Genomic DNA, 24,546 nt, shown 5'->3' with positions numbered 1-24,546 from the left:
AAAAAAAACAAAAAAAAAAAAAAAAAAACACCAGCTCATAAGAATAATTGTTTCAGCATCAGTCTAAAAAAAAATACCAAAAAAAAGAAAGCAAAACTTAAAAGAAAAAAAAAAGCACAGTGGATGGTGTATAACACTGGTTAAAGGTATGTGGTTTTTGTAAGTCAACAGAAAACTTTCATGTCTTATTTTTTGTACATTAACTGAATTGCATCACATTGAAACACCGACTGCACACTCACATTCACCAATTAAGATAGACAATTATATTTTTTTCCTGTTGATGTGAAGGTTTGGAGGTGGTTTATACGATTCAGTGGGGCGCTGATTCTGAAAAGTGGTCCAGGCAACACTGATACACAGAAAGCACGCAAACAATTAAATAAAATCTTTATATAATGAACTGGAGAAAGTTCTTGTTTTGAATTTGATCCCCCCCCCACTTCCTGAGAAACAGAAAAAATCCCAACCACTAAAGCAATGACCACTCACCCCCGATCACCCCTATGGACCACAGTGGTTGTTTACATACAAATTGGAACTTCCCCCCCAAACCGCCCAATTAATTTACCCGCCAACACCGCACAGGACAAAAATCCCAAAAAAAAAGGAGGGAGGACTCAAACAAGAGGAAACAAAAAGAATCAAAAACATGTCAAAAATAAGAGATAAAAAAAAAGAGAAAAAAAACCTTAAAAACAAAAAAAAACAAAGAAAAAAATTGCCAACAAAAAAAACAAAAAAAAAAAAAAAAAAAAAAAAAAAGAAAAAAAAAAAAAAAAAAAAAAAAAAAAAAAAAGGTCAAAAAAAAAAAAAAAAAAAAAAAAAAAAAAAAAAAAAAATTAGAACAATACCGAATAATTTGAAAAAACAAAAAAAAAAAAAAACATAAAAAAAAAAAAAACAAAAAAAAAAAAAAAAAAATAAAAAAAAAAAAAAAAAAAAACAAAAAAAAAAAAAAAAAAAAAAAAAAAAAAACAAAAAAAAAAAAAAAAAAAAAGGGGTGGTGTTCTGCAAAAACAAAAAAAAAAAAAAAAACGAAAACAAAATCTGGACTATCAACAAAAGGGAACGGCCTGTACAAACAAAGATACAAAATTCACTCCTGGATTAAAAATTGTATTTTGTGTTATTGACTCGGGTCATTTTGATCCCAAAGGGAGAAAGATAAACATCTGAAAATGAAAAATGTTTACTGTGGGCTAAATCAATAAGCTGTGGGGCTTTGATTATAAGCAGAATCTAAGCATCAGACCACCCAACTACGTGAGTAAGGGATAACAGACACTATTATGAGATCACAATATTAACTATTAATTAAAAAAAATTATGTTTTTACTAATGGGGACTTAAAATAAAAGAACAAACAAACAGTAAACAAAAATCAAAAAAGAAAAAACAATAACTTTACAGTGCCTCTATTTCTTATGGTGAGATAAATTATATACTAAGCAAAGTACAACGCAAAGCCACTATACCGTTATGATATTTCTGAAAATTCCAGGGCATTCTATGTTAAGGAACTTTACACCTCACTTTCTCTTGGTCTCCATCTGGGGTGTGCTGAATGTTTTACAAAGCAGGACCAGTTTTCATTAAAGCTGCACATGCATAAAACATTACAAAATAGATATATTTCCTCTATCATTAACAAGATGGAGCACATTACCAAACGAGTCAACATTGTTACCAACAAGAAATAAAACATGATACGAAGGCAAAACTACGGAAGATAAAAACACTGTACATACGTTACAGATGATATGGGGAAAATGAACAACAAAGATTAAGTGACGAACAGCCCAATGGCAAGTAAGGCGCACAAAAAAAAACAATTTGTAAAAATAGCCGAAGAGGAAGACGAAAACACCAAAGATAAGTCGCCAACAGAGGGAAATCACTGCGTATTTTTTAAATCCTTGCCTTACCCTGAGTCAAGAGCAATCAGTCTAGATTGTGATGATCATTTGATGACATGAGCGTGGGGAGGGTGTGGGACAGGGGGCAAAAGGATGTTGCAAACAAACTACATGTCCATCACATAAAAAATAAAAATGACATATGTTGACTGAAAGAGTGCACTGAGCCACGAAAACAGAAACGAGAAGTGGAATCAGGGCTTCGTAACGTTTCGATGAGGAAATGCATGAGGATTAAACAAGGCTGAAAGGCTTTGATGTCTCTGCTACACAAGGACCATTCCCCCACACTCCATAAACCACCCCCAACAAACTTACAAACTTCTTATTCACACACGGGATGAGCCATCATTCTAAAACCAAAGGGCATCAAATCAAACAAAACCCATTCTACGCAATGAATGTCACATAAACTATTCTATTTTGCGGGGGGGGGGGGGGAACATCTTTAAAACAACAACCAAATACCTCAATTTCAGTTGACCCTTCTCTGCCTAACATTACATTTGTGACCAAATCCAACTCTTAGTACCGGTTGAAGGCAATATTTCAGCCATGTTTTTTTTGTTTTAGATTATTATAAAACACTTCAAAGTGCTGCGTCTTGGTCCACCTATACTAATGGACACACTGGATTCCAGCGAGGGATACACCCATATGTCTTAATCCAAATCCTCAAATAAATCTGTGGATTAAACTATGTGCTGTCCCTCATAAGGACACCTACAATTTGATCCAGGGTTTTACTTATTTTTTTATGGTTTTTTTTCATGGATGGATTCATGTAATTGTAGTGTTGATAGTAACTCAAGAGATTTGTGAATGTGGTTTGTTCACTGACACTCATGTTATCAGTTATAAATGCTTTGTAGTCTCCACATTTCTAAGTCATGATATTGTGCCAACAGTTTCTTTAATTAAAAAACAGGCATGTATAAAACAACTTTGCATGTCACACTTTCATTCCAGAGAAATATTACCCGTTTTTAAACTTTCTATTCATCCAAAAAAAAAAAAGTCTTCACTTATAATAATAAGTCATATATATAGCTAGCATATTATAACTCTTTATGAATTCAATTCAGTGGACAATGGAAGACTGGAGTAATGGCTTTTGACAAAAATTCCGCTTTGGCATCACAGTAATTACTAACATTTTAAAATAAACAATACAACTTCAAATAATAATGAAAAAAACCGGGTTCTTTTAAAAACTGAATATCAAATTTTTCTGAAATATTACTGTTTTTACTGTATTTTTGGTCAGTAAATGCCGCCTTTAGTGAGCAAAATCAAAACATGAAGCTGCCATATTTGTATTGCACCAGAAAAACGGATTATAACAAGAACTAAAACAGGTTTAATCAAACATGTCCTCCCAAATTGAAATTTATTCTACCTACTGTTTACTCTATCCATTTAGCCGGTGTTGCCGGCTATTACCGAAGGCATTATGATGTTATGTATTGCCACTTCAGAACGATTATAATGTTCTTACTATTTAGTAATTGTCCCATAGTCAGCAGGTGCCACTTTAATGGATGGAGAGCTTTTTGACCGGAGGAAGGGAATTTCGATATTGTAGCGTTACAATAATCATTGTCAAAAATGTCTTTCAATACAACTAATTAGCATGGAAAACATTATTTTTAGACGGATTAAAACAATGTTATTATTATTATTATTATTTTTGTTTTTATGATGATTCAGACCTGGGGTGTTTTTCTGTCAAATGTGCCCTGTGTGGATGGTAGCGGCAGCAGTGCTCGGAAATGAAAACTAGACTCCCGACCATGTGGTGGCGAGGACCTTGTGGGTTTATATACTGCAAAAAGGGACACAAAAAGGAAAGAAAAAATGTTAAACATTCTACATTGTCGTATTTTATGGGCAAGGCTTTGCTCTTTCATAGGACATTTTAATTAATACTTTTTCAGTACGAGCTTGGATAATGTATTACAAGCATGCAAGAGCAGCTCATGCTTCTGTTTAACTCTTCGCTTTGATTATTGTCTTAGACAAAAAGTGCAGTGGCGTGGGTTCCACTGATACTCAGATAATAACCAACAGGACCTCTATGGAAAACTGCAGACAAATCCAATTTAATTTCACACCTTGAAAGACTTGCCTCATAAAAAACCCCTTTCTGCTCGGTGGCAGAATGCACACAATGGACTAAATGTCAGAGAGATACTTATCTCCTACACGATCCAACCTTTACTCGCCAGTGTCCGAGTGGAAGAGAAGAGCGAGGGGAGTGTAGAGGAGGAGAAGAACACTGATGGTTGATGGGGATCCGAGAAGGGCACTAGAGTCACTCTAATTGGATACTATAGCACGTTCAGGGACTATTGTAATCCAAGCAATGTCCCAATAGCTTTCTAATGGAACTAATGTGGGAAAGAACATGTTGCAGTTCAGAAAAAACATGTTTTTTTTTCTTTACTTTTCCTCTTTTTACTTTGGCAGATACTTTTTTTAATTTTTTTTCAAAGCAACTACACATTGCACCTCAAAGCATCCATTTTTCAAAAGTTTATGCATCTCTTTGGGAAAAAAAGTCAGCGACTTTTCCCACATAGGTCATAATTATCATGCGGTTTTGAGCTACAGTACAGGGAACATAAACTTTATTGTATAATGGCTTAAAAAAATATTGCAGTGTATGTGCATAATTTTAGCAACTCATTTCATGTTTCTGCTCTGCACATTATGACTGGGAGTATTCTTTATAGTATGATTTAAAATGAATAATGTAAACATCCCAGCCTACAGGACTTGATTCCAATTGTGATGATAACCAAGTAGCTTGGGGGAAACTTCTTGTGTCTGTGAAATATTGAACAGCTTTGATAAAGAATAATGACATTTGCAGTGTGGAGCACATGCTATTTATTTTTTTCAAAACCTGGGGTGAAGTAAGATGACAACTAAATGTTTAGTAAATCACTTACATAAACCATAGTCTTTGAACTCACAACAAAAAACTAAGTGTATGATTACTTGAGATTTTGTATATGGTTTGACACACTCTAGTACCTGCAATTTAACCAGTTATGTAATGCAATGCACGTTATGTTGTTGTTATTATGTTAAAAGCATAATCTCCCACTCTATTTTCTATTATGGAATTCATATAGCTGCATGATTAAGCGACTTGTAAAGGACAGTAAATGCAAACTATTGAAAAGCCATCAGGTGAGTGGAAAATAGCTAGATAGAGAGCATAAGATTTATACAAAAAAAATAAAAAAACCAAATTAAATAAAATTAATATAAAAAAAAAATATAATTTTTATAAAATTAAAAATAATAATTTATTTAAATAATAAAAAGCTTTATGTGCAATTCAGAGAGAAAAATAAAAAAGCCATATACTCAGTAACAAGGTATAGAATATGGTTTGCTAAACTGGTAATTTTAGATTTTGTAGGCTATGGTGTGCACAGTGAAGCCAATTGACAGTCAGTTCACTTCCGGGCCTCAGTAAAACCCAAAACATATGCAATGGTATTAGTATGATTCGGCCATACTGTTTCACCAAAGCAAAGTTATGACTCAGAGCAAACGTCTGAAAAATCCATTTCCTTGTACAAAGGTTTAAAAAAAGCTGTCAGATTCATTCAAAGATAGAAGCCGGAATTTCTGAATTTTAAAGTTCAGCCCTTTATCACATAGGTAACTCAGTATTAGAAACAGCTAGAAGCCTCTCATTACTGAAGCAGTCCAATTTCTTTTCCATTCGAGATGCCCAATTGACCGCACTCAAAAAAGAACTTATATTCAGGCAATCAAAAATGAAGCTTCACCAGAAACATTTTGAAAGCAAAGTCTTTCTGATCTTTGAAGATGCAGTTTCTTTCTTTTCCGAAGCACAGCCACCTAAATTTCCGAAAAGGCTTTTTTAAACAAACAGGACTTGAATAGACTGCTTAGCTGTTAAATTAATAAGGTGAATTCAGCCAAAAGTTTGAGTAAAAATGCTACAAATTTAATACCAAAGCCCACCATCTCATTTTTAAAATCTGATTAAGATTTATTATGCCCGATATCAAAGCAGTTTTCTTCTGCCATTATGAAAACATGTTGATGTGTTTATCAAGGGTAATTCACAAAAAAGTGCTTCACATTTGGACCCGTGCAATCAACAAACTGCTTACAGAATGTTTGGAAAGAGGACGGTCAATAAAACTGGTTTGAAACTAGTATTGTCACTGCATCCCTGAGGAGGAATATTCAGCTGAGTGGGCAGAACATGTGATGTTTACACATCCTGAAATGTTGATAAGAAAGGCAATGAGCATGATTGTTTTTTTTTTTTTTTTTTACGACAAAAAGGGTACTATAACAAAGCTGCTAAAAGTGTGAGACTTCTTAAGACCGCGTAATTCTACACAAAGTCTATTTCAAAATATAGCACTGCAGAGACGACCCTCGGCCATCATTCATGGCCCATATAGAAAAGTATACAAACTTTCCAAGCTTTACAAGCTACAATGCTGCTGTAGATGGTAACTGATGAAATGTCATGCCAGTGAGAGAGTTTCTGTGGTAAATGTTGTTACATGAGTCCGAAGAGCTGTAGATTGTTCTTCTTGCACTCCAGCCAGCATGTCAACAAATATTCCACACCTCTGATAAAAAAAAAAAAAAGCTTTGTGGTATGCAGGGGCAAAAAGCAAACAACCACAAATTCGCATACCGGCACACGCTAGCCTAAATATTCTTCTAGACAAGACAAGCTGTGTGTTGCCTGTGTATAATACCAATGTTTGTTTATATGCCCATGGCTGAAATTCCAGAAAACGGTGGCACCTGAAAGCGTGAGGTGCTTATGCAATATATACAGAGGAAAAAGGTTAGAGGAATTGAAGATGAGATGGAAACTCACATCAGTAATTCTTCTGAGTTTTACAGATTATTACCAGAGGTTTCTCTAATGCGAATGCAAAAGTCACTCTATCATCAGTGCAGATCCTATCTTAATGACGGGCAAAAAGATGTTGTCCTGGAAAAAACAAACTAAATCATGTGGTCAAAGTGGTTCTATCCTTGTAGTGGATAGTTTTTGATTGCTTTGGCTGGCCCTTTGCAGTTCTTCTGACAGTGTTCGATTCAGTAGCGATTAACATCTCACTGGGTTTGATGTGACATTTCAAATTACCACTGTGTTTTAATGCAAATAACCTGCATCGACTATCTGTGATGGATCTGCTAGTTCGAGTGATTGAGAAAGTAAATGAATATTAACCAAATGTCCCCAACAGGATTTACAGGGAAGGTAACACACTACCTTCTCTGGAAGGACTGGACTGGCAAACAGTTTCGAGCTAGAAAGAGGCCGAGAATGATGTCGTAATCACAAACCCTCAGTGATGGACTACTACTGTGACTACCATTAGTCAGTGGTAATGTCTGTCCTCAAAGAACTTTACACCACACTGAATAGCTGTGAAAGACAGAGCCTTGTTACAAGAGCCTGAGGCGGTGTAAAGGTTAGCTGTTCTTGCTTCTCTTGTCGAGAGCAGAAAAGCCAGATATGTAGGATTTAATCCAGTTTAATGTGAATTTTCAGACATCCTTGGGGCCCCTTAGTGGGCCCAGTCCCCCTGGTTCAGAACCACTGTTTAGTCCATGTCTTTTGTCTTCAAGCTATCTGTATGCTATTCATACTTCTAACAGGTTAACAAAATAACTCTAAACATGCATTCAAACACATAGTATAGTATTTTTTGTGTGGAATTGGAAACAAAAATACTTATAGGACCCATCATGCAAAACTTTATGGTTAAATCAAAATGCTGTCCTGAATTTGAATGGCTCTTCATCCTTGTACTGCCTGCCAATAGCAAGCAGTAAATCATGGTTTACAGTGTCATGAACCCATGAGTATAACCGGTTATAAAGAACATTTTAAAAACTTATAAGTGAATATTTGTGCCGGTTATAGGCTAAGCTAGACAAAAAAATGGCTTACATCGTGGAAGATGTTAGACTAATAATGATCATAATAATAATAATAATAATAATAATAATAATAATGATAAAACTAATAATAATAATAATAATAATACAAATATAAAATAATGAAACAAGTGTATTAATTTCAATTAGGTTAAAAGCATACAATAGAAAAAAAAAAACAAACAAAAATGGCGCATAAAACAGGGAAGTCACTGTAAGGACCAGTAACATAAGTTCAGTCGGCACACATCATAAAAGGATTTAAAACGGAGTTTGTGGGAAGAAGACCCGAATAACCACTGAATAAAATAATTTTTTGTCCTGAGAGTTTATCCCTCAGGGCAATGGAGCCTGTTTTGGGGTCTTATTTTGTTCTGGCAAACCTAATTGTTTCATGACATTTGCAGCTCGTCGAAAGGAAAAGTCATTTTGAGAATGTGTCTTTAACAAGAACAAATTCATTTTTTGATATGTCCAAGGATGCTTGGTTTCATAGGCAATGTGTCCAACACAGGACACTTTGTTTTCCAAAAAAATAAAAAATAAATAAACAAAAAAACATCATATAGGCAGATATAAATGCAATCCAGTTCAAGAATATACTCCATCCGGATGTCAAAACATACATTACTGCAAAGGTATATAAGGGGCCAGAAGTGCTTACTTTCTGGAGCTGCAGGATTTGCTGAGCCTAAGGCTGGGTTTAGGGGCCAGGCTGCATGAGGTGAGGTTGTAGTTTTCCTGGCTACGGCTCTCTTTCAAGTGGGCCTGGAGCTTTTTCCTTCTTCTTCTGTAGGGGGCAAGCATAAATAGATAAGAATCCAAAATACATGGGACTATGAGGATATTTATTTACATAAAACACACACAAGCAAACTCATTAATCATGCAAACACATCACCAATCTCTGTGAGAATATGTTCTGACAGTTAAGACAGCCCATAGTTATTTTTCTGGGAGCATAAAATAATAACTGCTGCACTTAAAGTGTCACTACATCATTGTTGGATTTTTTCTTCTGTCGGTTCACTCACTCATTGTATCATGTGTTTATAGTTAATTGCTGGGCTGTTCCGCACCACACACCCCTTCTTGCTTCAGGACTCTGGCTTGCAGGTCAGTTGCTCTTTACCTGATGGCTTCACTCAACTCATGGGTGAAATATGGATACAGCACTCAACCCTGCCATGGATCAGATCCATCAAAATTTCAGCGTGTTAATGTGACTATTAGTACCCTTTCCTACTTAGGCCTACAGTCATGCAGCATTTTAAAGATCATATACGGCTCTCTATGGCTATTAGAAAGGCAGGAGTTTTAATTATTCTGCTTCCTAAGATTCTCTCCTAGCCCTAGTTTTGTTTTTAAAACGTAATTTAATCGCTGGGCACTCAGTTAAAAGAGTAGCTAATTATAACTAAAATAAAATATAGTTTTCCAGACATTTGATAAGTTTTTATGATCTTCAGGGTTTCCACTTGTCAGGGTTTCCACCCCCCCACCCCCCCCCAACACCCCACCACTGACAAAATATTTATTCAAATTGGCATTACTAGTAAAATGTCTAGAAAAATCACACTTTTAAATTAGGTGTCCTTGTATATTGATGGGGAGAAAAAATGTTAACGTCAAATGAAATTGAGTAAATTAAAAATAAGTAGGCTTACGATAATAATGTATAAGTGTCTTTAGCACTTGCATTTTTAAATACAGACATGAGGGGTTAAAAAGGGGTTTAAACAGTCATCTTGAGCCTATAATGACTGTGAATATATTTCTCAATTAAATAGTTGCAACGAGCCGTAAAAGCTGAAATAGCAAAAGAACCAGCAGCCAGCACATTCGAAGCATGCCATGAGTCAAAATATGTTTCAATTCATTCCTTTTGGAAAGCTGGCCAGTAGAGCATGTTGGGTGCTTTTATGAGAAAAGTAAGTACATCCCCACCTCCAGTCATTATGTTTCTGGGTTTCCACAGCAGTCACTCTTTCCTCTAGCTTGTTATATAGTGCCCTTCTTTCAAATGATATGCTCTGGGGAACAGCTCAAGCTTTGATTAATTCTGTGGTCCACTTACTTGTTCCGACAGTAGAGAGCCATGCAGAGGGTGCCTAGAAAAACTGATCCCCATGGCAATACATGTGATAGACATTCACTTGTCTTTTGTACACCTCCTTGCTCTCTGTTGGGACGAAACAAACAAGGAGGAGAAAACAAGAAGAGACATGAACAACACATTTGCTGCTATTCAAAAACAAGTATATGTAGCACATATGAGATGCATCTACAGAGAAACAATGACATTAAAAGTCATGGAAGAATATTTAAGTATGTATGAGTTGACACAGAATGACCTAAATGCTAGTTTGCAATGTGTGCAAAAAACCCCTATGTAACTCTTAGGGAGTCATGAAACTGAATCGTTGAAAAGAGGCGAGTAATAGATGCCTGGTATTTATTTATTTATTTATTTATTTATTTTGTGGGGGATAGGATGGCACAGGACAAGTGTTAAAAACCTAAATGGACACTATTAAGTGTGAAAAATAGCAGCTGCCATCTCTCATATGAAAGAGTAAATCACGCTTGTCTTCACAACTGTTAATAGGCAATCAATCAGATTATACTCAGACACAACACACTCTACAAGAGCTGCTACAAATTTCATGCTGAACACATTGGAGTTTAATGAATGTGTCAGCTACATGACTGTGAGTCTGCCTACTTATAAAACAATTGTGAGCTTTACAAAGGCCAGACTCATGGCAATGTTAACCTTGCAGGTGAAATTAACATGGTAAAGTCATCATGGCTACCCAAAGTAATATCATACTCCCTTAAGTGCATTTTAGTAACACCCCCAGGTTGCTATATAGGCGTACGGCTTTGAAAGGGTGAGGACCAAAATCTCCTTTGAAATAATGTAGTATTATTTTAAATCAGGAATACAATATCAAAAAAACTAAGACAAAAATTTATTATATCCAATAATAATAATAATAATAATAATAATAATAAAAAAAGCTAGAGTAAATAAAACTCTACTGAACACTAGCAATTTATCGAAGAGTAATATTTATTATATCCATTATAGTATATAATTGCTATTATACTTATTAATTTGTTAAATTAGTGTTTATGTTTTCAGTTTGCATTGCAGTTTTATTTTAAGTTTCAGTGATTTTGTCATGTGGGTTTCTCACATTTCTTATTTTATCCTACTTATTTTATCCTACACACAACACACATATTACACATTCATATTTCCATGGGTGGTCCTTCTCCTCCCCATTATAGTGTCTCTGTTAATATAGATATAATAGATTATCAAATGGATGATCAGAGTTCTATGCCATCCACTAACTTGCAGAAAAGATCAAGAAATTAAAGTGCGAAACCTTGTGAAACTTATCAAGCATCGCTCAGTTTTCTCTTTTGCTTTCATTATTTATTCATTGTGATGCTTCACAAATTGACTTATTTTTTCTATGCCACTATTTGTTCACCATCACACAATGGAAACCCTGGATTACAAAAAGCATAAAAAAGGAAGGAGAGATAAGAGGAAGTGGGATGTATAAGCACATCCTCTCATTACATTCCGTGCCCTCTCCTACACATTACCTCATCCTCTTCCACATATTATTGATCCCTCTCAAAGAGAAGAGAGTGATGGGCAGGAAAAGTAGGGTATTATGTTAATTTATCCATTCTTTCACTCGTGCCTGCTATTAATGCCCATACTTTTACACATATCATCAGTGCTTTCAAAATATCCATGTCCAACATATCCCTGTGCAATGAAATAAATAACAAAAATAAAATAAAAAAAACACTTTTGCAAGTTTGCTTTTATATTTACAGTATGCAGTACATTTGATTATTTTCATAAGTCCAAATCCAACAAAGCCACTTTTGTTTGACAAGTATTATTGTTTTGATATTATTATATTTTATATGATTGATGCCCATATAATTTTTTCAGGATTGTATATTTACAGTATATTTATGCAAACACATAATCATTGAAAAGTGAATGAATAGTTTTAATCTAGTCAAAAGTGTCAGTATATATTTTTACAATGCTAAAAAAAAAAACTTCACAAATGTTGTTCTTTATAGCTTTCTATTCATCAAAGAATCCTGAAGAGTATTGCAGTTTTTAAAACTTCACAAGATATTACTGTATTTTTGATCAAAATAAATGCAGGCTGTTTAGGCATAAAACCATTAAAAACTTTAATCGTATTCTAGAGTGCATTATAAATACAATTTGCTTATGAAGAGACACCCCTAAATAAGTAAGTAAAGTAAGTAAGTCAGTCAGTCAGTCATTATGAGTGTGTTTTTCAAACAATTCAGATTTTGCTCCATTGCCCTGACAGTCTAGACAGTTCTTTTTTGACAAGTCACTCCCATGAGTGACAGCAATGCAGTGGAATCTTTTTGCTGGTTTTCTATGTATCTTTACACATCACTACATAGAGCAAACTCTATGTAGCTTTTTTTCTATGACCTGTCAGGTCTGACAGTTTTCACACTTCTGAGTTAATCATTTTTGCGTCTAAGTGTGACCTGAGTGTGCACGTTTTAGTAGAGGTACCAGGCATGTTGTGAGCTGGCCATGCTTGCCTAATAACCATGACTGAACTGGATAACGAGTGAGAGACCTGACATTTCAGTGGTGCTGCAGGCATTCTCTAAGACACATCAAATGTTTCAGCCCCTTCATGCATAGACACAATTTGAGCCAACCTGGAATACATGTGTTTCACTTAAGATTTCCATAACCTTCACTGAGAATATAGGATTTCATTACTTCCCTCTGATTTTTAACTATAAAACCATCCACCGTAAAGGTTTACACAAGAATTTACATGACTAGACTGTCATATATATATATATATATATATATTATATATATATATATATATATATATATATTATATATATTATAAATAAATAAAAGACCCGGGGAGAATTTGCTAAACACTGGGGTCATACTGGTGCAAAACTTTGTGTCTTATTTATGAAACAGCCACAATACAGCATAGTGTACAATGTAAATTAACCAATTATTCTTTTCAGAGCAAACATTTATCCTTTCTATGCAAATGAGGCTTATTATACAATGCATGCTGTGTGCCTGGCATAATTAACATTATACTATAAACTCAATTTTTGAGAGACATTTGTGTACATTTTCTTGTGATCATAGCAGCAGTAATTTCAAAAATGATGGAGAAGATCTCTATAATAGGCGTATATCCAGACACGAGTTAGGCGTCTGGATTGCAGTTGTGTAGCAATGTAGCAATACTGTATAGAACCAGCATACTGTATTATGTCAGGGGTTTTCTGATGCATCATCCACAGTATAGCAAATGGTGAATTGCACTATGCAAACAGCATCCAGTACTAATTTCTTAGGCATTTTTATGCTGTTACCAGATTTGAATAATTCCTTAAGTGAAAAAGGGTGTGAAAACCTTACAGACAGGACATCCAAAACCAATGATGATATTTAGAGGTACAACTCATTCTTAGTGAAACAAGCAGCCAATCCTGTAGAATATACATCTGCGTGCATCACATGATGAATTGTACCATGGTTTCTTAAGCAGTTAAGATACAGTAAAGAGTCTATTCAACTCTGAAAAGCAAAATATCCTGTCAGCTTAGAGCTCAAAAATAAGGACGGCCATCATATCACAGCAAAAAGTTAATTAAGCTGCCACCACATCTTAAATTAGAATTCTGTTTGTTAGTTTCTTTGTTTGTTTTAAAGAAAACTTATTTTTATTTTATTATTTTTTTCTGGCAAATATTGTCCAGATTTTTTCTTTTCTTCTAAAAACTACAGGCAGGTCAAATAGAAATCAAGAACTACCTTAACGCTGAGTGACTGCAATTGTATGTTTTTTTGTTGCGTATCCATAAACTCACAGGTTCTGACCTCTTTCCAGGTGTGCAGCAATCATTTTAACTACCTAAAACTAGAACATTTCTATAAATTTCCACTCTCACCCCAAAACATTTTCTGGTTTTTTTCTTCTTCCTTCTTCATGGTGCGGCTAAGCTCAGTATGTGGTCTTAAAAGGCCTGCAGGAATCACTCTACTCTCTTTCATCATCAGTGTAGTCCACTCTTTGCTGTTGCTGCTAAGAGGAAGTGACACTGACTTCACAGTCATCATTTGAGCTCTGCAGTGTGTACATGGCAACTATCAAACCATCACATAGAAAATAAATGCTAAAATGAAGACTTAAATAAGCTGTCACGCTTACAGCTGTGTGAGATAAAGCAAGGCATGAAAGCAAGTCTCAGTCTTCACTGTTCTTTTTTTTTTCTTTCTTTTTTTTGCAGTTGACAGAATCAAAACAAGGCCCTGTTTCAAATAACACACTTCATGTGGTCTCTCAGTCATTCATGACGTCCACAAGGCTGCAGCGTGCCCTCATTGAAATTCAATAATAATTTAGAATTGATAGAGAGATATAACAGAGAGACAGACAGACAGACAAGTGTTTTGAGCTCATTGAAACTACAAGTTCAATCATTAACTTGATGAAATTAGTTACTACTGACTACTCTCAACTTGTCTACGAGTATGCTTACAGAAGTGAGTGCATCTATTCTGTAGAATTTGGCTGGACGAAGAAGAAAACAGGAAAAACCATTGAAATCCAGATATCAAGGTGAGCGAATAGCTGGCTCCTCTCAATCAGGAGCCTGGAAATCAACGTGAACAAAATCCATCTGCCTGTTACTATACCCATCGATCTACAGTACAGCTCTGGGAATCTTCCAAGCTCTATAATCAAAAAAAACTGATAGACATTTCCCTCTCTAAAGCACGAGATGATGTCACATTAAAGTCATATGAAATGTCACTTAATAATGGGCTTATAAAGAATCTTAAGTAATTAGATTAGATTATGCGTTGCAAACAGTAAACTACTGTATGCATTTATGAAAAAAAAAACTATTCAATATTGCATATTATCATAGAGAACTCAACTTCTCGCCTACATATGCAATGTCAAATGCACAATACAATTTTTAAAACACAAATATATAACAGACACTGACAGTGTTACCTCTGAAACTGTGCCAACAATATGATTTCACCCTCACTGTCTCTTGTTACTGTCCTCTCAACATTTCAATGCCGTTTCCAAGGAGACCAAAGAGCAATGGAATTCTGCAGTGAAATGCACCCAAGTGATTGGAGGATAGGGAAGAGTAGTTTGACAGCAAAATGAAAGGCAGTCAGTTGACACCTATGATTTATAATTTGCTCTCTGTTACTAATCTCTGACCACAAAACTAGTCTAAGGAGTACACAGTTTAATTACATGTCACTACACCACAGTGTTTGGTAAATAACACAATAACTTCTTCAGGCAAATTGCTAGTCCTGTCAAATGTGAATGAAGCAACCTAATATGCTTCAAATATTGCATCTCTACAAATGTGAATGCATTCATGAAGACTCTGGGGATATCTTCATAGAAACTATAGTGAAGAGTCAAAAAGGGAAAACAACAGTTTAGCCCACATACAGTGCACAGTCAAAAGAGATAACAGGAACGTTCACATTCAAACACATGCAATGAAAAGAAAATCATGGCTGCACAAAGCAGATACACAGTTGCCTCGGTTCATATAAACTCTGTAAGCATGATTCATCGCTCTGCCAATAAGAAAAAGCTTTTTCTTTTTCTTACCCCATGAACTCAATGCCCAAGTGATCCACTGCTCCAGCGAAGATAGAAGAGGGCAGCAGTAAAGGAGGAGGGAGGGGGGAAAAAGAGAGAGAGAGAAAAAAGATGTTAGAGACATTAATTTTGTGCATTCTATTCTCATGGTATACATAGATATTGTGGGTTACTATTTACGTAAGACCGTACTGCAATTGCTATTTGTGTGTACAGCTTTTTCAGAAAACTTATGTTTGATAATGTAAAGTAAAACCATGGCTGAAATGTTGAGCGAGTTTTGCTTCAGGTAAAACTATTTTAAAGGATATTTAGAGTATGCTTTGGGAAAAAATGGCATACTCTTATGCCACACATACACCAAAATATTAAAAGGGTTTTTGCAGTAAGAGCCTTATTTAAAAAGCATTTAAAATGTTAGTTGATATATTAAGCTGTGGGTGTGATCACTGATTTCATGATATTATTGCCTTTGCCCCAAGCACAGAGATTTAGTATATTCTAATATCTCCTGTAAATCGAAACCGCAGGAAAACATCTTTCATTCTACCAGAGAATTCCCAGGAGCTCAGGAAATGGAATCTGTGCTCCTTCAGGTATGCTCTGTCGCAGATTTAAGAGTGCATAACATTTATTTTTGCCTCTCTTTAATGCAGTGGAGTAAACAGTATGAAGTCAGAATACAAGGCTGTATCTCCTGAGGATCTGCAGATGTGTTGACAGCAGTAGGATAAGAACCAAAGCTCTTAAACAAAGACAAATATAGATACCATTTCTGCTTTATTTGGTCAGACTCTAAGATTTTACTCCATTTCTTGTTTATGAGAACATATCTTTCTCATTCTTCCTCAGCATGCCATCAAATTGGGCTAATTTGACAGAGTTTGGACGATTGTAAAAAGACTTTGAGTAAAAGGCTTTGAGTCAAAACTCCCACCTGAAACTTGAAAATGACAGCATATTTAAATTTGGAAGGGAATGGTAGTTGCCTTCAAGATGTATATGTGTTGGGTGCTCTTGGAAGTCTGGTTTTGAAAAACGCCAACAAACTCATCAAATTTCCCTCTGAATCTTCTCAAAAAGCATCCACAGCAGAAATAAATATAACCTGTAGGCGTGCAACTCTCTAAAACACAACACAAAACACAACACAACACACAAAACAAAACATAACATAAAACATAACATAACATAACATAACATAACACAACATAAAAAAACATATCAATTAACGTAACGCAAAGGGCGTTAACGCAACGCAACGCAACGCAACATAACACAGTGAGCAGTCCACAGTGAGATGTTCTTCCATCCATAACAAGCACAGGGCGTTTTTGCATCATTGGCTCCGTGCCAATGATTCTGACCTATCCAGGAAAAGTGAGGGAGAGATATGGCTGGAGCAAATAGTAGTGGCTGTGCCTTGATGTCATAATGTGAGCAAAGACAGACTGTGAGGCAGGTGCAAACTGTGGGGTTTCAAGCCCATTTACTTCCCCTATTCAAGCGCACACATGCTGACGGAGCCAGAAATAAGACCTTCTATACCTGTCTGGAGCTGCTTGTTTAAAGATATGAGCCTTTGGGGAGGTTTTCTCCTTCTAAACTGCCCTCCAAACAACCAAGGACTCAAACACCCTAATTGCACACCTTCTGTTACTGGCTACTCAGAATAAATGCCCAGCCACTTGACTAAACGCATAGAGTCATGTTTTACCATAAGTGGCTCATATATTTACAGTAGCAATCGGTGATTTTACACACTGCTCAGTATCTCAGATGAGATCAGTTGTGTGTCCTGAGACAGGAAGGAAGACAGAAAAGGCTACTGATGCTTCTCTTGTCCTTGAAAAAACACATATTAAACTGTCTCAGCCACAGGTTTCCCTGGGAATGTGCCTCAAAATTGTGCTTACTGTCCCTGAAGTCGACCTGGGACGAGGGCTAGTGATGAAACATTAATCTACGAATGAGACTGTCTCAGGTATTTATCTGTCCTACCACGGAGGAAGTTTAAACACTCTTTCTGGAACTCTGCAGTATCTGTATCTCTATCAAGGAGAAGCGGGGTGATTGTGCTCACTTTATCTAAATGTAATTGCAACCGATAGCCTTGTAATGCCTTGTAAATCCCGAGGCTTTAGTGCTATGCAACAGTGGAATAAATACCGCCAGACTAATGCTGTGAATTATGAATATATATCAATATATATATATTTTTTTTTTCTCTCTTTTTGGCTGGCAACCATTGTAGTTGTCTGCAGGTTTGCTTGCTTTGCCCTAACACAGAGAAATATGGTCTTATAAAACAGATTATATTCCTGATGCATTGAAAATCTGCATAACACTAACATTCCTAGGTCGTTTTTTGACACAAGCAAACATCCAATCATTTAATAATTTACAACTAAAGCAATATTGTATTTGATTAATAATTTCTCAGCAATATGTAGACATGCAAAGAGTTTGTATTTTGAGTAGATGGTGCTATCAATACATTAATTGCCATTTTATTAATTATGAAAAATGAGAATTTCTTTAAAATTTGAAATTACAGCAAATTTCAATTACAGCAATCAGCAAAACTACTATGATGCAAGAAAACAAAAAACAAATAAAACTATCAAATTCCAATTTTAGATAGAGAGAACCTCCAATATTTAGGTCTGCAAGAGCTGATTAGGAGTTTGTTTGAAGGGTCACAAAAACTGCCAATCACCTCATTATATCGCTTTATCTCAAGGAGGACACCTTTCAAGATTTCGCTTTGTAATGGAGAACTTGACATCTCATCAAAAAATAAAATCAGCCTTGCAGTTGGGGGATGGGGCAGAGGTGTGTTGCCACCATCCTCCTCACTCTCTCTCATCAAGCAGAGATGGTGTCCTTCAGAGTTCTTGAACCACATCCTTGACTGTGTCCTTTTTACATCCCTAGTCACACACACACACAGAGTCTAAATCAACTAGCGGTTGAAAGGCGTTTCATTCTACCTTTCATTTTTTTTTTTTTTGTCAGCAGACAGACACACCTCCACTGACATCTCCCTGTCAGAAATAAGAGGGATTCCATTTTTCCTGTGGATTCCATTTTGCTAGTCCCAGACAATGTTATACACTGTCACTTTGAGACCTTAAGATGTAACTGAATATGACAATGAATAAATAATTATTACTTCAAATGCTCTGTGATGTTCAATAGTGTCTCCTCAGCCTATTACACTGATTTTTCCCATTCTTTTACTGTCAGCAAAGACAGGTTCTTAATTTGGCTATAAGGTTTCTTTGAAAAGCATTTTTTGGTTCTGAGTTCTTTAAAGTCTCGTAGAAATACATAGAAAATAAGAATTTTAAGTGTAAATAGTTCTTCTATGGCATGACATGAATCACAGGAAGCAACCATTGACCGATTCATGCGGCTATTCAAATTTTAAAATAAAAGAAAATACAGCTCTTGCACAGAAGTTTCTATAATATAGCACAGAATGAAAAAGAAGAAATCCAGATATAGACTTTACATATCTGAGTGGGTGTTGTTGCTTTCATCATTATCTTCAGTATCACCTGTTCAAACAAAAATGCTCGCTGGCTCATAAAAGTTTTGCATCTGTGGTCAAAGAAATGGGACTATGTTGAGCAGAAGTTAAATACTGGCCATGCTGGTCTGAGCATATCAAACAACCCTCTCAACCTTACACAGGGGTCATGTGAGATGGAACCAGTCTTCCAGTCGAAGCTAACATGTCAATACTCACCTGTATCACACAGCAAAGAAACTGAAAACAGAAAGGAACCTATTTTTTTGTATTTTTTGAAACGATCGAATGAGATCATAGGATAAGAAAGGAATGATCTTTCTGTGAGTAAAATACAAAGCAGGAGCACATTGAATTTCACTGCATTTCCTCTGATGTTCTGTTAGAAGTGCTCTGCTTTTCTCCACTGTCAATCCCTGGTGATGTGATGCCAAATGGAAGGTTTTCTTCAGCCAGATGGCAGCAAACTCCCTGAGCTCCAACTAGAAGGTCCCTGTAATGCACATTCTGCTTGGTGTTATGGGTGAATTAGAGGGCTGGCTAAAACCTATGGGTTCTTTACACTTTCATCGCTGAACTTACTTTGACATTTTCAAGTGCAACTGAATAGGCTTGTTTATCTAAACATTTTGTTTTTAATAATGATAATAATGATATTGTCATAATATATCATGAATTAATTATTAATATTTAAAACCAGTTAAACGGAATAAACTTTGACCACTTCACGGACTTTCTTAAGAGATGAAAATGCAAAAAGTATTAAAATGTTTATAATATAATGCTTAAAAGATATTATAATATTTAAAATAAATCTGAAGCATCATGTGACACTGAAGACTTGGTTAATGGCTGCTGAAAAATCAGCTTTGCCATTACAAGAATCAATGACACTTTAAAATAAAACCAACACAATGTATTAAAAAAAAAATATATGTATAAAATTTGAATTTGAAATTACTTTAAATTGTAATAATATGTTTATTTATTTATTTTTTAATAAAAATAAATAAGTCTTTGTGAGCAATAAAATACTCTAAGAGAGATGATTACTAAATGTTATCATTCACTAACTCCCAGTGCACACATAAGTCATGAATTATAGCTCTGAATCTACAAAACACAAACAACCATTTCTTTAGATTTGATTTAAATATAATTTATGCAGTGGTTCGTGTCAGAATCTAATCTTATCTTTGAAGCAATTCGACAACTTAATGGGGCTTAATGAGACCCCACTGAGCGACTGTTTTCATAGTTTAGCTCAACGTTAATGTTACCTAGATGAGAGACAGTTTCAGCTGCCGAACCTTCACAAAACTAAACACATTTCTGCTCTCCTGATCCGAAGAGAAAATGTAAATGAACCCACGAGAGACCATAAACTCTAACCATAGAGAGCCTGAGGCAACAAAATCGACCAGCTGAACACCCATTTTCTTACACCACAACATCAGAGTCAACGCCTGGATGAGTTTTGGATGCATATGGGCATGTGAGCTTTCACATGTGAGTGGGTGGCTTTGAGAATGCCATGGCAAAATAGAATCAGTTTAGATTCACATCTAAAGCAGAGAAAGCCCCTGAGCCTGAGTCCTAGAGTCATTCGGTTGTTCATCCTGGAATACTCAAGGATTCTCACAACCAGAAATGTTTTATCCTAACAATAATTAGTTGTAGATTTGGAGATACACTAAACGCTTAGGAAGCAATTAACATGAGATTAACATGAGATAAAAAGTTACAGGCTAAGTGATTATTCATGACGAAGACTACTGTGCATAATAATAAAAATTTCAAAATTACAACCCACATCTGCTAAAGGTTTCACTACTTGCACCAGGCACAGTGCTTGAACCGGGCCCAAGTGTGATTCTCCCCCCTCCTCACTGCACTCACACTGCATAAACATTAAGGGCTGGAGAACGCTTATGTCATGTACGCAATAACAGGGGAGGAAAAACCTGTTTCGCTAATAGACTGCCTCATAAATTGATCATTTGTGAACCTGGACCACACAAAACCAGTCTAAGTCGCTGGGGTATATTTGTAGCAAATAGCCAAAAGACAATTGTATGGGTCAAAATACGATTTTTCTTTTATGCCAAAAATCATATATTAAGTAAAGATCATGGTCATGAAGATATTTTGTAAATTCCTACTGTAAAATATATCAAATAACATAATTTTGGATTTAGTAATTTGCATTGCTAAGAAACGTATTTGGGACAACTTAAAGGCGATTTTCTCAATTTCGATTTTCAATCGTTGTATCTCGACCAAAACTCTATCCAATCATAACAAACCCATACATCAATGAAAAGATTATTTATTAGCTTGCAGATGGTGTATAAATTCTCAATTTTGAAAACATTGCACACTTAAGACTGGTTTTGTGGTCCAGGGTCACATTTTTGCCATGCAGCGATTTTTACTTGCATGTATCAGGGGATTATTACTGAGGCAGCTGATGTTAACGAAAGAATGTGCAACTTTACTCACAAACTACAATTCCTGTTTATCAATAAGGTGAGAACTAGAAATGTTATAAACCTAAATATATTTGATTTAATTCAATTATTGAAAAGAGTACTGTAGTTATAGATGATGTTTGCGGTCGTAACGATGACAGTAGCGCACACACACAAAATAGTAGCTGTTCCGTGCTGCGGCAAGGTTAACGATCACACTACATGCCTACCACGCCCAAGCCAACTGAACCATGCTCTGGCCCCCCTCTTCCAAGTGAGCCAGGGGACTAGCTAAATGAACCGCGGAGCGATCAAACTAGTCATACGAACCGGGCTTTGGGGGTCAAACGCTGCTCAGGCACGCAGAGGTGGACGGATCAGATTGTCTAGTGTGACTACACACTAAATGTGAGCACAATTACAATTGATTTCCAGAAGTATCTAAACCTGATTTTTAAGTGTTACAAAAGTGTGCTTATCCACAAATGTCACATTCATTATAATTTGGGGGTTTCCTCATAAAGATGACACACTGTAAAAAAAATTTAAGAAACTCTAAAAGAAAACGTATAATAACAAAGTCTAATCAAACATCCCGTAAAGCTGCTTCCTTCTCATGAATGTCGGAAATCTAATATAGTCTTACTGTATTTGCTCATAATCTTGCAGCTTCTGCATAACAGCATGTGCCATTGCTGTAGGCTTTTTCAATACTTTTGTCAAAGCCTCAGATAAGTACAGTAACTACAAATACAGTACATACAGTATCAGTATATTTGAGTTTGGCAACAGTACTGATTCTCTCAACTGAGATCTGTCTCATCCAGTTTTCATTGCATTATTCAACGTCTAAATTATAATAATTTTGGTGATATGAGGCATCTGGGACATGAAATCAGCTCTCATTACACCCAGAAAGCATGCTGGTAAAAGCACAGCTACAGTTTTACAATCATAAGAGAAAGAGTGTGAGGTATAGAGGATGACAGAGAGAAATAGTGAGACAGTGAAAGACTGTGAAATTGGGGTGTAAAAACTAACAAAAAAAAAAGCTTTTTCACACCAGATGCAAATGAACCAAAAAACAAAAACCAATAACAGCATTATGTTACAACAAATTAATATGACCCATTTTTTTTTTTTTTTCGAGATGCACACGACCCCCACAACATCATCCATGCACAGCATTATGTTACAACAAATTAAGTTGTAATATATAAGAAAACATTTAGCCAATTGTTTAATTATTGACTCTGTAACTGTAAAAAATAATTTGGGTATCCCTTCATTGGCACTCATCCTGTCTAATGGGAAGATTGAGGTTTGTGTGTCGCACTGCAGCTTGTCAAAGTCCGACATGATAATTAAAAGCCTATTCATCTAATCTTCGCTGTTCTGTCCAACTTGGAACAATATTTGGTCCTGCAATGTAATGTAATCAAGTGCACTGAATCCTGCTTTACTCAAATAAGTGCTAGCAAACACACAGCTCAAGAGCGTTCAGTGTTCACACACACACACACACACACACACACACGCACACACGCACACACGCACACACTCACACACGCACACGCACACGCACACACCTATTTAACACAAAATAAAATAATCCTCCAAAACTTTGAAAAAAACACTTAAAATAAACTAATCCTGCTGAACTTTGCCAAATATAAAATGAGTTAATTTAACACCAAATCAAATTATGCTCTAATGCTTTGAAACTACCAAATTGTTTTTTTTTTTAATATTTTTTTAATTAATTTTAATTAACATGAATTAATGACTGAATGTGAATTCGTAATGTGAATACATACTATGCACACCATTTAAAGATTATTCAATATTGTTTAGAAATATTTTTGAATAAACTAATATTTTAAGTAAAAAGAAGCTGTACTGCCATTCAAAAATAGTTTTAAAGAAACTAATATTTTATTTTGCAGTGATGCCTTAAAACAGTTATTTTAAATATGAATATCATCTCACAATATTACTATATTTATGATCAAATAAATTCAGCCTTAGGTGAGCATAAGAGACTTCTTTCAAAAACATACATTATACATACATATATATATATATATATATATATATATATATATATATATATATATATATATATATATATATATATATATATATATATATCAGTGATAATACTGTTTCACAATAAAAAACAACAACATTTATTCAGACACCTTCAACATTTCACACAGTCACAGTTTATTCGCTATAGTTTAGAAAACAGTAATAAAATATAAGAATTCAGAGTTAAACTGTTTCAGAACAAATTGTTTGATAATTGATAATGTCAGATAGCACTTAAGCAAAACATGGTCAGGTCAAAGTGTTTGAATAATTTTTGGTCCCAAATTTTTATCAGTTTTACTGATAGTCCACTGTATGAAGTATTTTTGGTATATTTCACAGTTTACTTTATTTTGCTATCCTCACTTACATAAATGAACTGTAGTGTCCTGCACCCACTAGTTAAAATATACCAAAAATTATATCTGGTGTCTGAATAATTTTTGGTTTGACTCTACATACATGTGTGCTTTTTAAAATATATAATCTTCTGAAACCCCATCTGCATTTTTGGTGAGCCAATGTGGGACTGTAACCCCAAAGCTGAGAAGCTCTGCCTTAGACATTACTACTGACACAGCAGTGTAAATAAAGCATCTACTAAAATGTAATGAAATATTTGTAATTTATGTGTTGGTTGCAAAAAAAAATAACAACATCTACTAAAATGTAATGAAATATTTGTAATTTATGTGTTGGTTGCAAAAAAAAATTTCATCAGAATAATAAACAGCTACTTTTAAATGGACATCAATGGAAAACAATGCTTTTTGACTGGATCATCTTGCAGTTATATCTATCAATACAGGTTTTCAAACTAGGGCAACAATCAGCAACAAGGAGGA

The 24,546-nt window shown here is 35.2% G+C and overlaps 1 pseudogene; it reads right to left on the bottom strand.

Moving 5' to 3' along the window:
* Positions 1-24,546, bottom strand: part of LOC109107664 — a 290,614-nt pseudogene that overhangs the window by 5,081 nt on the left and 260,987 nt on the right.

Source organism: Cyprinus carpio, chromosome A13, assembly GCF_018340385.1.
Source record: "Cyprinus carpio isolate SPL01 chromosome A13, ASM1834038v1, whole genome shotgun sequence".
Classification (NCBI taxonomy): Eukaryota; Metazoa; Chordata; class Actinopteri; order Cypriniformes; family Cyprinidae; genus Cyprinus; species Cyprinus carpio.
Note: the sequence above shows the minus strand (reverse complement) of the source record. Positions and strands in the feature narration are given on the sequence as shown.